Below are 14,182 nucleotides of genomic sequence, written 5' to 3'. Positions count from 1 at the left end.
AATGAACTAAGCGGCACATTTACAAATCGCTTAAATGACCCGTGGCACAATTTCAGAGCATTTAAGTGGCCCGTGGCACATTTTCAGATACCTGAAGTAGGTCTCAAAGATCACTTTCACATTCATAGATCACCTATCGAGAGATATTGTACACACACACACTGAGTTGGCCTCTGGCTACGTCATGAAACGTAACGATGGGCGATTCCATTTACCTTCTAAGGTCGCAGGCAAAAGGAGCAGGTTGGTATTTTCCGTTGGCGTCTTTTGCGCTATTTTTCAGTGAGTATCCCCCCCCCCCCCACTCCGTTTCCCCTCCTTGAAAAATGAATCCTCCCCTCACGCGTCAAAGTTAGAGGCCAAATCAGTATGGGTGTATTACAATATCACCACAAGTACAATTTTTGTCGAATCAAGACAATATTACTTCTCTGTCTACCAACGTTGCAGCGATGCTTTTACACGTTAATTTTTGTTGAAACTTTTCTTTTAAAGTAATTTATTGAAATTATTTTTTCCCAACACTTCGGTTCCCCAAGGATCAGTTCTTGGGACTCAGCTCTTCTCCATCTACATCAATGACTTCCCTGCCCCCCAAATGGGCATACTGGGACTCTTTGCGGATGATGCAATTATTATCACCAACAACAGAAAATCTGATAAATGCAGAGAAAATCTTCAGGAGACTCTAGAGGAGGTTGAAGACTGGTGTGAGGATAATGCTGTCGAGCTTAATCATGCCAAGTGTCAGTTCATCTGGATAACAAGAAGAACCAAATTCAATAGAGCACCAATCTACCTGGGCAGAGAAGCCATAAGACCTGTGAAGGAAGTGAAATATTTGGGATGTATTCTAAACCAATCATTATCCTTCGTTCCGCAAATAAATCACGTAAGAACTAAGGCTACCCAAACCATGGGAATGATGTCACGCATTACATTTCCAAGTGCAAGACTAACTCTTAAAAACAAAGTCATATTGTTTAAATCAATCATTAGACCTATCATGACCTACGCCGCCCCAGTATGGGCTCATGTTTCAAAAACCAGCATGCAGCGTCTGCAAAGTCAACAGAATAAAATACTGAGAACTCTTGTGCGTGCACCAAAGTACATCAGAGGGGCTGACATTAGAAAAGACCTGAAGATTCCAACCATCCTCAGCTACATCCAACAAATCTCAGAGGATCACTTCGAAAGGATGAGGAACTCAGAATACGAGCATCTAAGAGAGCTGGTCGATTACAACCCACGTGAAAGACTAAAATTTCTTAGGCCTCAAAACGTGCCGCACGTGCCATGACCGGTGCGTTAGAGTCTGAACTACTGAGCTGTATAATCTTTGTCTATCTATCATAATATTTTTGTACTTTTAATTTGCTATCGAAATAATCGATCAACTCTATTGCATAGAGTGGCATTGTGGTTTGATGTACATGACTGATCTTGCACTGCACCAATTTGTATAATTTCGGCTAACACACTTGTTTTTCTGAGACTTCTTTTGTATGTTAGATTTATTTTTTATTATTATTTTCTCATTAGTGCATTATGTAGCGTTTTGGTGAATTGTACATAAGTAATTTCATTTTTGTGTCCATTATAATATACATTTATCGCATAATATGTATGTGTATATATATGTGTGTGTATGTGTATGTGTATATATGTATATATATATATATATATATATATATTTTTTTTTTACTACTATTGATTTTACTGATCAACTGCTCTATTGCATAGAGTAACATTTAGATGAAGTTTGGCTGATCTTTGTGTATTTTACTATTCTGATGGTATCATTTATCGGACTGTATGTGTTTTTTTTTCTCTCTATTAACTTACAAGCGCTTCACATCTACACAAACACGCACAAACTTGTCTATAACCCTCTTCATAGCTAGCAAGAGCAGTCTGTAAGTCGCCAGGCAGCCCCTTTGGGCTGGGCAGCGACGAGAAAAATTAAATTCTGTCTGTCTGTGTTTTCCCAACACTTAGTGCATTAATTTTTATTTAAATTTCTACAATTAGGCCGCGAACCCCTGAGGGTCAAGGCATCCCGAATTCGGAACTGCTGAACTATACATAATAACAAGCTGCATTGTTGAGCGGTGAGAGAGACACTTTTGAAATTTCTACTCGTGTAATAAAAAACCTTTTCAGCGTATTAGTAATGAAAAGCAAATAAAGGAATCCAATGGAAGTTGTTGCGTGTCTTCATATCACAGAGACATCGCTGAAGCCTCTTATACAATTTTTTTAAGAAATCAAAAACAGATGTCCAACTACTAAAAGAATGAAACGCATAAATATTTCTTAAAATGGAGAAGCTTTGTATTGAGACCCCTGCTGCCACCTGTCAAATAAAACCAAAAGCTATTTGTTATAAATTGTTCAAGTAAAATTGATTTTTAATTTTAACCAATGTATAGCATGTAGATGAACATTATGCGATATGATACCATGCAATCTTTTATTTTTTTCATGCGGCATACCGATGTGAAGCTTATGCGATGTAACACCGGTTACTATGTATTTGTGTTAGCTGCAAAATTATTTCATGGCAAACACGAAATGACGTATAAAATTTACATCGTGTATATCATGAAAATAAGAAATATATGAGACCATATGTTTGATTTATTTCCATGCTGCAAAGCTGTTTAACAATCAATTTTAGTTGGGGAATTATAACAATTAATTCGTTTTTATTTGATAGGTGGCTGCAGTGGTCCCAGCGTAATTACTTTTTTTGCTATGTGTGTCAAAAATATCCGCCTAAAAACATAGAAACTGACATTATTAGGCATAAAAGTTACTAGTGCCATATACATACTATTCATTTCCCATCCTGCCCACCGGATTAAAACACAGAATCAATTTTACATGAAGAATTATAACAAATAGTTACCATTTCATAGGACAGGTGGCGGCAGGAGTCCCAGTTCAACGATGTTTTTTTTTTGCACGATAAATTTAGAAAAAGTAGGAAATTTTCGTCGTATATTATATTTTTTTTTCTGCAGGTTCGTCCGCAAATCATTTCTCCCATTTATTTACGCTGGCAAACGAAAAATTATTCACTTAATCTCACCGGTCCGCAAGTAGAAAAGAAAAGGTTGCAGAACATTGATCCATACCACGGAGCTTCTTCAGCTCACAATCATGGCTATACCTTGTCTACATCAGTGGAAAAAGCCTACATCCTCTTTCCAAACCCTATAATCACCAACACAGACGGAAAAGAAACATAATCACTCCCTTACAATTATTGTATTAATAAATAATGTTAATATTTTTGTGCGATTTTTTTTTTCCTTCAGAGAGAGGGGACGCGTTTATCCTCAACCCCCTTCACACCGACGATACGTCCCCGTCAGAAAACCACAACCACCACGAACGACATTATCATTCCATCTCACATCAAAGGCACTCTCACTGTCCATCCATCACGAGATGGACACCATCACCTGCTTTTCATTATTTTACCGCTCCGGGGTGACGATTCCGTGGCCTCTAATTACACCGGGCAGTGAAATAAATGCATATTTTATTAAGTATGCATCTGTCATTGCGTCTTTCCCAAACCCCCCCCCCCCCAAAACTCTCTCTCTATCAGGTAACGAATAATTTGCATCATTTATACAGGTTAATATACGTATACATAGTGACGCTGCGAGAGGGCTAATTCTAAATTCATGGGATGTATATAATATGACAATCTTGACGTCGAATTAGTCTTTCTTCCAACCATGTCGCCATCGCGTTGTAGCCTTATTATACTATTATTACTATTATTATTGCGCTCGAGCTAATTTCCATACAATACGAAACAAAAAAAAAAAAAACACAACATGGCCACCTGGTAGAGGTAGAAAATGCTTTTCGCAAGAGAGGGTCAAAGAACACACACATATATAAATATATATTAATAGGATTTATGGTGAATGATTGGAGCACGTGACAGCCAATGATTCGCCGGCAGGTATCATGTTGCATCTATGGGAGGAAACCCTATAAATGAAATTTAAAACGGCAAGATTAGGCTTTTCTTTTTTTATTACCCATGGTGGCATCGAGTTGCCTTTGGACATGAATATAAAGAAATATTTGCCCTTTTGACCAATAACGTGAGGCTTTTGGGAAAATTTTCCAGCTATTTGATATCGTTTCCAAAATGGCTTCCACGTCAGATAAGTAGCTAATGTATATGATTAGAATATGATTTTGAATTGTAACCCCCCACCCCCTTATATTTCCTTTTTTTTCTTTTCATAGACGATATAGTAACTTTTTCCATTAAATTTATGGGTTTTTTGTTGTTGTTAATCACGCGAAATGATCATCTTTTATCTTTATTTCGAATGATTGGCGAACGAAAATATATTACACGCGTGTGTGTGTGAGAGGAACGAGGATAATAAATAATGAATGGAATCGATTCGTTGTTTGTCATTAATCAGAACAATGAAGTTAAACATTATCGGGTGGATGGTGGTTTTACATATGCAGCGCCATCTGTCGGTGTATTTTTGAAGCGTCCAGTTTTGTGTGTTTCTCGGTGATTGAAAGCCATAAAGCAATGTGGAGGATATGCAAGTAGAGCATCGGTTATCCGAAACAATTTGGGGGACTGGAGGTGTTCGGATAACTAATCATTTACGGAAAAAATATAGTGCCAGTATATCATAGGCGCAATATGAAACAAAGAAACAGTGATATTATGCTACTGAACCAGCATGCACCTCGTCCATATTCCTCTGCGGAACCTCTAACGAATTGGTACATGTTGGAATGTGCGTGTATGTGTGGTGAAACCTGGCGTGAAGTTTGTTTCTGTTTAATGCTTGTAATGTGTAGTGCTGCCATCTGCAATCAAGTTTTTCTAACTATGAGAGTGATATTATACGCAAAATTATATAATTTGTATCACTTTCGAGAATACAGTCGGTCCCCCGTATTCGCGGGGGTTACGTTCCGGTGATGACCGCGAATAACCGAAACTATAGGTTTTTTTGTATATCTCGTTTATTGAACATCAGGAGAAAGAGCAGGGTGGCACAGAGGTAGAAGGGAATGTAAAAGAGGGTGCAGCGGTTGTTGGCGATGTTTTCTGAAAGAACATTGTGATTTGTGCTTGCCGTTTTTTCTGTTGCAGTATGTTGACAAGGCTTCTCTACCAGTTTTTCTACATGTGAAAAACGTAAAATAGAGGCATCTATATCATGAAAATAATCTATTGCTGATTTGAGCTTGCGAATCCCTTCCGCTACGTTACTTTGTGGTGAACTTGTCTTCTACTTGTTTATCTCGATCGTCTTCATCTGGTGCTACTTCAGTTTCAGGACCAGTCAGCTGCATTAACTCCTTCCTCCTCGGTCAACTCAGTATCAAAAGAACTTTGAGGATAGTATGTATTCACTCTCAAGGTACCTCCTGACTTCCGGAACGAAACACCGTTTAAACCAATCCCGGAAAAGTGTTTTCATAGTCCAAGCCTTTTTATTGTTCGTCCAAAATACTGGGAGCTTTGGCTTATCCTTCCCTCCAATGCTCACGGATTCGCAGATTTGAAAATGATGGTGGGCTTTAGCATGTACCCATACGCATTTGTACAAAACAACATAGTAAGTCTACTTCCCTTAAAACATGGGGCTCGCTTTTCTTCTCTTGCTTAAAATTCTTTGCGGCGTTTTCTTCCAAAATAGTGCAGTTTCGTCATCGTTAAACACCTGCTGAGGTGAATATCCCTTCTCTTCAATAATTTTCTACAGTCTTTGGAAATTTTCTAGCTGCCTCCTGATCGGCAGAGGCTTGATTGCCAGTGATTTTTACATTGCGTGATCAGAATCGTTTCTTAAACCTAAGACGTTTCACCAGCCCTTCCCTTTATAGAAGAGTAAAAGTTTTCGCCTTTTCTGTTACAATATTACAATCACTTGGAATATCTTTTTATATCATGTCATGTACAAACAAAAAATAGCATTTTCTGTACGAGAAACACGTGGATCCCATAGGCGCTTGCAAAGTTTTGACTACCACGGGTGCAGGTATAGCCACGACTGTATATCATTTGGGGAAGGCATTTTGCGGCCGCTAGTGGACCTTCTGGAAGGCCGCTGGAACTTCTACATAGCGCACAAATTAGAATTTCCCGACTGAAACGCTTTCGGTTAACCGATGTTTCGGTTGATCGATATGTATAATCGATGCTCTACTGTGTGTGGGTGATTCCATAATATTCCCCTTGGCTCATTTTACTGGTGATCCATTGATCCTAGAGTCATACTTCCAGTTGGAAAAGCATCCAAATAACGTGTAGAGCACGGATATACGTCATTCACGTTGCAAGGAGTTGTATTGTATACCCACGCTGCGTCATGAAACGTCACGATGGGCGATTCCATTTATCTTCTTTCGGTAAAAAGCAAAGCTGCATTAAGAGTCTTTCAAGCGGCTTTGGTAAAAAGGTCGCAGGGAAAAGGAGCAGATTGGTATTTTCCGTTGGCGTCTTTTGTGGTATTTTAGTGAGTTCCTCCCCCGTTTCCCTTCCTTAGAAAATGGACCCTCCCTTCGCGCGTAATACTTGAATGACCTCTAATGCTTGTTATGTGTACTGTGCTGCCATCTGCCACCAGTTTTTCCTAACTATGAGTGAAGTGTAATGATTGAATAATTTTATCATTGTGTGTGGGCGTAGTCCTGTTGCTCTCAGTGGCGAGACTTTTCAAAGGGAAGATCAGCTCGCAGCTCGCATTTGCGCTTTGAAGTTGGGAACTACAGGAAATCAACTTCACAGCCGACCACCACTGTGGGGTTCGAACCCGGATCCTCGCAATGCGAGTCCGTGACTATGATCACTCGACCACCACAGCGGCCAGCAGAAGCACCAACAGACAACGCTCCTTCCCCTCGTACATGCCGTCCTTTCTTAACTTTTCTCAGATTTTTGAATTCCAATATCTCAGCGAATATTGCGCTTAGAAACTTGAATTTTCGTTGTTGGCCTCACACACACACACACACACACACGCACACACACACACGCACACACACACACGCACACACACAGGAGAGACAACGCAACAACTTTCTAATTGGAAATTAGAGGACAAAGGGGACCCTATGTTATAAATTTAATTTTTATACTTTGATAACCATACAACTGCTTGCAACGTTATATCCGTGTTCTACACGTTATTTGTATATTTTTTCTGATTGGAAGTATGGCTCTAGGATCAATGGGCCACCAATAGAATGTGGCAAAGGGAATATTATGGAATCACCCCTGTGTATACAGGGTGATTCAGAAAAGATGGGGAAAAAAACGTCAAGAGGCGATAGTACACACCAATACAAGCAATCGCAATCAAAGAATGTGTGATTCCCAACGTGGGCGTTAACACCCCGTGGAGGGGGGGGGGCGGTGGAAGCTACGGGTATAACATAGGATCCTACGGGTTAGTTTGCGTTGGGGGGCGACGGGACAAAAAAGGTTGGGAAACTATCGTCTAACACATAGTTTAACACAACTTTCTGTTCCATCGCCCCCTTCGTCAGCAATTTCTTTCTCTCATCGCCCCTCAACTGAAGTGAACGCATAGGATCATACGTTAAGTCCGTAGCTTCTATTCTCCACCCCCTCCCCCACCATTCAATCGCCCATCAGGGAGGCGATATTTCCACTTTGGGGAAACACTGTTCTAACATGAAACGCCAACTCCGCAAACGTTAAACACGGCATTTCTGCTTAAATTTATCGGGAGAAAGAGAACATCGTGCATGAAAATTGTAAACTGGGGAAGAAGAAGAAGAAACCGTATGCAAATCTGCTTCACAGTGAATAAAAGGCGCTGCGCCAGCCCTGCGAAGTCATTCCAGCGTGCGAAACCGTTCTAACAGCTGTAACGCACGAGATAATGGCGCACTTTAGTAATACTGAAAAAGCAGACACGCATTACATTTACGGAGCTGTGAACGGAAGAGAGGCAGCACGAATATACAGTGAGCGTTTCCCAGCCCCCCCACAGGCAGTTGCCCAATCCGAAAACATTTTCCAGCTTGCATCGGCACCTGGGCGAAACGGGGCTGACTTAATTCCCTTTTATTCATTGTGACGCAGATTTGCATGCGGTTTCTTCTTCTCCCCCAGGTGACATTTGCATGCACGGTGTTCTGTTTCTCCCGATAAATTTCAACTGGAATGCCGTTTCAGCGTTTGCGGAGCGGTCGTTTTCATGATAGACCAGTGTTTCCCAAAGTGGGCAATATCGCCCCCCCCCCCGGTGGGCAATTGAATGGTGCCGGGATGCGAATAAACAAATCCTACTCTGCTAGTAACGTTATAGAAATTTTGCGCATCGTGATTGGTCGAAGTTAGTGATGAACCATTACGTCACTAGTTACGTAATGGAATTCTTGGCGAAATTCAAATTTGGCGAAGTTGAGCGGTGTTTTTTTTCTATCTGATGTTTTATTTTCTCACGTGGTTTCAGGCGGTTGTTCGATTCCTCAAATTTCATTATTTTATTTTATTAATTTCAAAAAGGCTTAAATTATATTATTTAATATTAATTATACATTTAGAGATACGCAAATTTCGCAACAAAAAAGTTTTAAAATCAGAAATTTCACATTTAAAAAAAACCGGCCATATTACTGGAAAGTGTTAAAGTTCTTGATTGAAATCTGACATCGTAGTACAGTCGAATCCCGTTATAACGAACTTCAAGAGACCCGAGAAATTTCTTCGCAATAACGAAATTTCACTATAAAGGAATTCCAGGTTTTTTTGCATTGTTCCTATGTAAAGTTGTCTGGGGGGGATTAGAAAAGTGTTCGTCAAAATGAGATTTTCGCTGTAACAGTATTCGTTAAAACGAGATTCGACTGTAATATCTCTACTTTCCCACTAATTTAACATACTTTTTCAAATGTTTTTATATCTTTTTTCGATATTCCAAAAAGTTGCATATACTGTCCAGTACACTTATAACATAACCCGCATATAGCATAAACAGTGGATATAACATAGGTAGTGTAATCCTTAGAATTCGGCCTCATTCATACTGGACCAGAATTGAACGTTTTCGTCCGTTCCTAGCCTTTACAGGCTGTCCTCCGACCTACAAATTGCCTGGGATTGGCATATGAAGGAAACGACAAGACTTGCGTGTCAGTAGTACAGTGAGTGTATGTGTGGAGAGAAATAAATTTACAGATCCCTTATGGTACCTGCTGCATATTTACTGATCATTCATGTTGGGAACCACTGCTCTAAAGGAATGTTTACATTTATTTAAAAGTAATGCAAATCGTCGGTGAAATCGCAGATTGATTTCTTGAATTGTTTATAAATGGCCATTACATGTATTGTGAACTACCGGTGCGGTATAATGCAAACAAAATGCTCAATCATAAATTGCAACAATGGAATTGATAATTACGATCAACATCAAATTGTTCAACCGAGGATTATTGCGGCAAAAATGGTTGATTGATGATTTGTTGACCGTCAACAATGAATCCATACTCTTATAAAAGAGAGGTGCATAACGTGTACTTTCAATCGATCGGCTTAGCCGTTAAGCGGCTTTTGGGACGTGGCAACTTGAGTAATTAGTAACCAAATTACTTAAAGTAATATAACAGAACTTCATCAATACAGCAACGGCGACTTGGGTTTATATGTTCCCTCGGCTTCAAAGGGGGTAGCTTCATGAGGTTGGCAGAAAACCTGATGAACCTGCCGATGCTGGATGGAGGTTGGATCACGTCTGTTATGTCATGTCATTACGCGGTCATGTCATTGCAATCAACCTGACTAGAAGGTGGGATTTTAGGTTTGTAGGTACTCTCGTGATGGAAATGGACCATCTTTGCCTCCTAGATGCGGTATCCCGACTTCGCCTAATCAAGCGACGGAATGATTATAATATGTTCCCACCCGCGTTTCATTTCTTGATTGAGAGTTTAAATGGGAGTTGTGATGAACTCCGCGTATGAACCGATCGATTCGATTCATATTCAGACAACAATGAATATGAATCGACAATTCTGAATAAAAAAATGATAAAAACATTAACACATATAACACTGAGCAAAAACTTTTAACAAAGTTTCTTCGTCCGAAAACAAAAATGTCAATTTCTTATGTAATTCGGTGTACTGAGCACGAATTTTACTTTACTGCACGGCTTTTTCTGAAATTTCACATTTAATTCATGTGCAATAACACAATACAACGCATTGAAACATATATATATATACAGGGTGATTATAAAATCACCCTGTAAATCATCAAATAAATACATTTGATGTATGCGCTCAAGAATGATATGGAAAACAACAGTGTCACTCTAACAGTTACGGTTGCAGTGAGAAAATTTCGAAAATATCAAATGGCAACACCAAGTTTTTTGTATTGGAATGTGATCTCCATTGTGAAAAACCCTAAATAGCGTTCGAACGGCAACTGTAGCATGAAAATCACCGGCGGTAGATAGGCTAAAAGTGAGGACAACCAATAAGGACAGAGAAGCAGCATAAAATAAAGCATTTTATTGTGTTTTCCACATGACCTTGTGGAGGACTAATCAGGCTGGGATCGAAGAAACGGTGTGACGAATGAAACGAACATTAATGCTCTGGTGCACGGCAAAGTCCTTTTTCCTTGCCTAGCTCCGGGCATTTTCGTGCTACAGGTGCCATTCCAACGCTATTTAGTATTTTTCAGTATGGAGATCGCATTCCAATACAAAAAACTTGGTGCTGCCATTTGATATTTTCGAAATTTTCTCACTGTAACCGTAACTGTTAGAGTGAGACTGTTGTTTTCCATATCATTCTTGAGCGCATACATCAAAATACCTTATGCCAAAATTTCATTCAGTTTCTGTGAATGGTATGATAGTTAGGGGCCCATATGTCGGGATAGTTTTTTTTATAATCACCCCGTATATATATATGTATATGTATATATATATATATATATATATATGTATATATATATGTAAACAAAGAACCTTGCTTATAGCATGGATGAAAGTGATACGATCTCGAAATAATGACATATTTTTCGTCGTTTTATGAGTTTGATACCTAACGATGGGAAAAAAATGATTTTAAGATGTTTGGGGGGGGGGGGGGGCTCCTGCGTGCTCCTAATCAACATGACCCGTACGCGGAACATTGTGCTCACTGTATTTTCCCGTAATTTTGCCCTTTGAGACTTTTTCCATTACACAATGTTTGCAGTTTACCTAAAGTACCAAAGGATGTTTAGAGGTGTCGCGAGTTGGATACCCAGTTCGTCCTTGTCAGAAAACTTTCCTGACGCAGGGGTACAACAAAAAACGGCGACTTGACCGTAGCAAAAAATTGCTACCGCAGGGAGTACCCCATCGAGGTCGAGGGGTTAGCGCACCAACCTCTCGATGAGTATAAAAAACAAGCCTGCCGTTCGGAGTCGGCAATAAATTGTAGGTCCCGGTCTAATTAGCCCTCGTGTGCAGAAAATGACCGTGGTGCGACAAAAGTGATCAAAAGCTAGTAATAGGATTATTGGTTGTTTTTTCATGTTTTGTAAAAGATCTTTTATCAAATTTTTATAGTGTAATCGCGGTTTTTAATATGAATATTTTTCATTTTTATACTTAAATCATTTCTTTTAACTGTCCTTAAAGATGTTCCTCATTTATCCTTGTGATAATCCTTCAAAATCATGGAAAATAAATAGAGAAACTTCGCCACAAAAAACGATACTCGATATAACGATACATCCCTGTGAACCGATATTTTTTTTCAAATCTTATTTGGTAATGTCTACAGCAAGGGTGCTCAACCTTCTGGAAATTGTCGGCCAGATAATTGGTTTGGAAACGTGTCGCGTACCACTTTGTTGGTCGGAAATGTGCCTTCAGCCTCTCAGGTGAGCCATTTTGAGTCATTTGGAAATGTTTCGCGGGCAATTCAAGTGATTTGGAAATATGCCGGCCAGCCAATTAAGTAATCAACCAATGTAGCATGTGCCATTTGAGTAAACTGGAGGTCACGGGTCGCTCAAGTGATTTGGGAATGTGCTTGGGGGTCACTAAAGTGATCTAGATAAGTGCGATCTCTAGCTTAAATGATCCGGAAATGTGTACCGCGACAGCTACTAAAAAAATCCGGAAATGTGTCGCGAAAGCTACTGAAAAAAATCCAAAAATGTGCCACGGGCGATTTGAGTGTTTTAAAAATCTTTCGTGGGCCACTTGAGTGTTTTGAAAAATTTTCGTGGGCCACTTGAGTAGTTTGGTTATTTGTCGCTGGTCACATAAAATGACTCTGAGGGCCATATTTGGTCGGCGGACCATGTGTTGAGCATGTAGGGCTTACATTCTAAAGTGCGTTGCCTCCCGATATATCCCATGCGGTTTAGTGGCATTCCTGGCTTTCACCCAGGCGACCCGGGTTCGATTTCAGGCATGGGAAGTGTGGTGATAAGAAGCTCGTCTATATATACCCACCGTGAAGTGAAAGTTTCCGTCAGGTTGCAAGTTTGAACCGGGGAGGAATATACAGATGTAACAAGGTATTTCTTCAAACGAGCTTGAGGCGACCACCGAAAGTTGGAGCCTTGATTTTCATTTCAATATTAAGGGGTGTTAGTAGTATAACCCTGAGGGTTTCTGGCTTCAAATCCCAAAATTGAGGGTTTCTCGCTTCAATCCCAAACCTGAGGGGTTTCTGGCTTCAATCCCAAAATTGAGGGTTTCTCGCTTCAATCCCAACCCTGAGGGGTTTCTGGCTTCAATCCCAAAATTGAGGGTTTCTGGTTTCAATTCCAAACCTAAGGGTTTTTGATTATTTACAGGTTTATGCACTTTAATATTAGAAAATATAAATGTGTTTCAAGTGTTAAAATTTATAAAGATAAAAAAAAACTTACTATTCATCATTTACAAGATATACAGAAGACTGGATGTTGTGAAGATATTTATTATTTGAGATGTTAATTTTTTAAGGAAGGAAAAAAACTCATCTCTGCCTCTACCGGGAGTCGAACCCGGGTCCCTCGATTGCCGGACGAGTGCTCTGGCCACTAAGCTACAGAGGAGATAGAGATTTTCCTTCGCTAGAGCGTATTCGAAGAGCGACATTCAAGTCATATATTCATCATTTGTTTCCAGTGTCTTCTTTTTTCTTTTGATGTTGTTTTAGACCACTATACATGCTAGTGCGAGCATAAAAATATCTAATGTCGTTTTTTACGCACGTACTAACATGAAAAGTGATATTTTTCTTATTATCTTTATTCATAGTCACTTGAACCAATACAAAATAATTTTCAACAAAGAAAACACACTGGTTTTCTTATATATAAGAGAAAGGATTATGTTTAAGAATAATGCGATACATTTTAAATGAGGATTGTGAATCCTATAATAGATGTTGGGCACAATGCAAACTGGCGGTCACCATCCTCCCCAAATACCGCCACCTTCACCACCAATTATGAAGCAAAATTTGCTAAACGTTAAGGAGTGAAATTTAAACATATGCTTTTATTGTTATATTAATCAGAATTTTAAGAAATGTAAAAGCATAGATTTCGGTCTACATCTCCAAATATCACAGTTTTTACCAATAACATTTGAAGGAAAATTTGTTAAACGTTGATTTCATGATATTTTTCTTATTATCTTTATTCATAACCACTTGAACCAATACGAAATAATTTTTAACAAAGAAAACACAATGGCTTTCTTATAGGTAAAAGAAAGGATTATTTTTAAGAATAACGCGATACGTTTTAAATGAGGATTGTAAATCCTGTGATAGATATTCGACACAATACCTACTGGCGGTCACCATCCTCCCCAAATACCGCCACCTTCACCACCAATTATGAATCAAAATTTGGTAAACGTTAACGAGTAAAATTTAAAACATATGCTTCTATTCTCATACTAATCAAAATTTAAAAAATGTAGAAGCATAGATAGAAGAAAAATTTGCTAAACGTTGATTTTATGCAATTTTTACGACTCAAGTAGAAATGAAACAAAATATTTGCAAAATAGTTTTATTCATGCAATTAAAAAATGAATATACTCAATAACAATTTTCACAAAGTCCAAAATATACTGAGAAATAAAATTTGATAATACACCGCCACCATTTATAAACATATATA

Source organism: Pholcus phalangioides, unplaced genomic scaffold (assembly GCF_987345545.1).
Source record: "Pholcus phalangioides strain wild (caught in Gottingen) unplaced genomic scaffold, Ppha-v1.0 ptg000010l_1, whole genome shotgun sequence".
NCBI lineage: Eukaryota > Metazoa > Arthropoda > Arachnida > Araneae > Pholcidae > Pholcus > Pholcus phalangioides.
Note: the sequence above shows the minus strand (reverse complement) of the source record.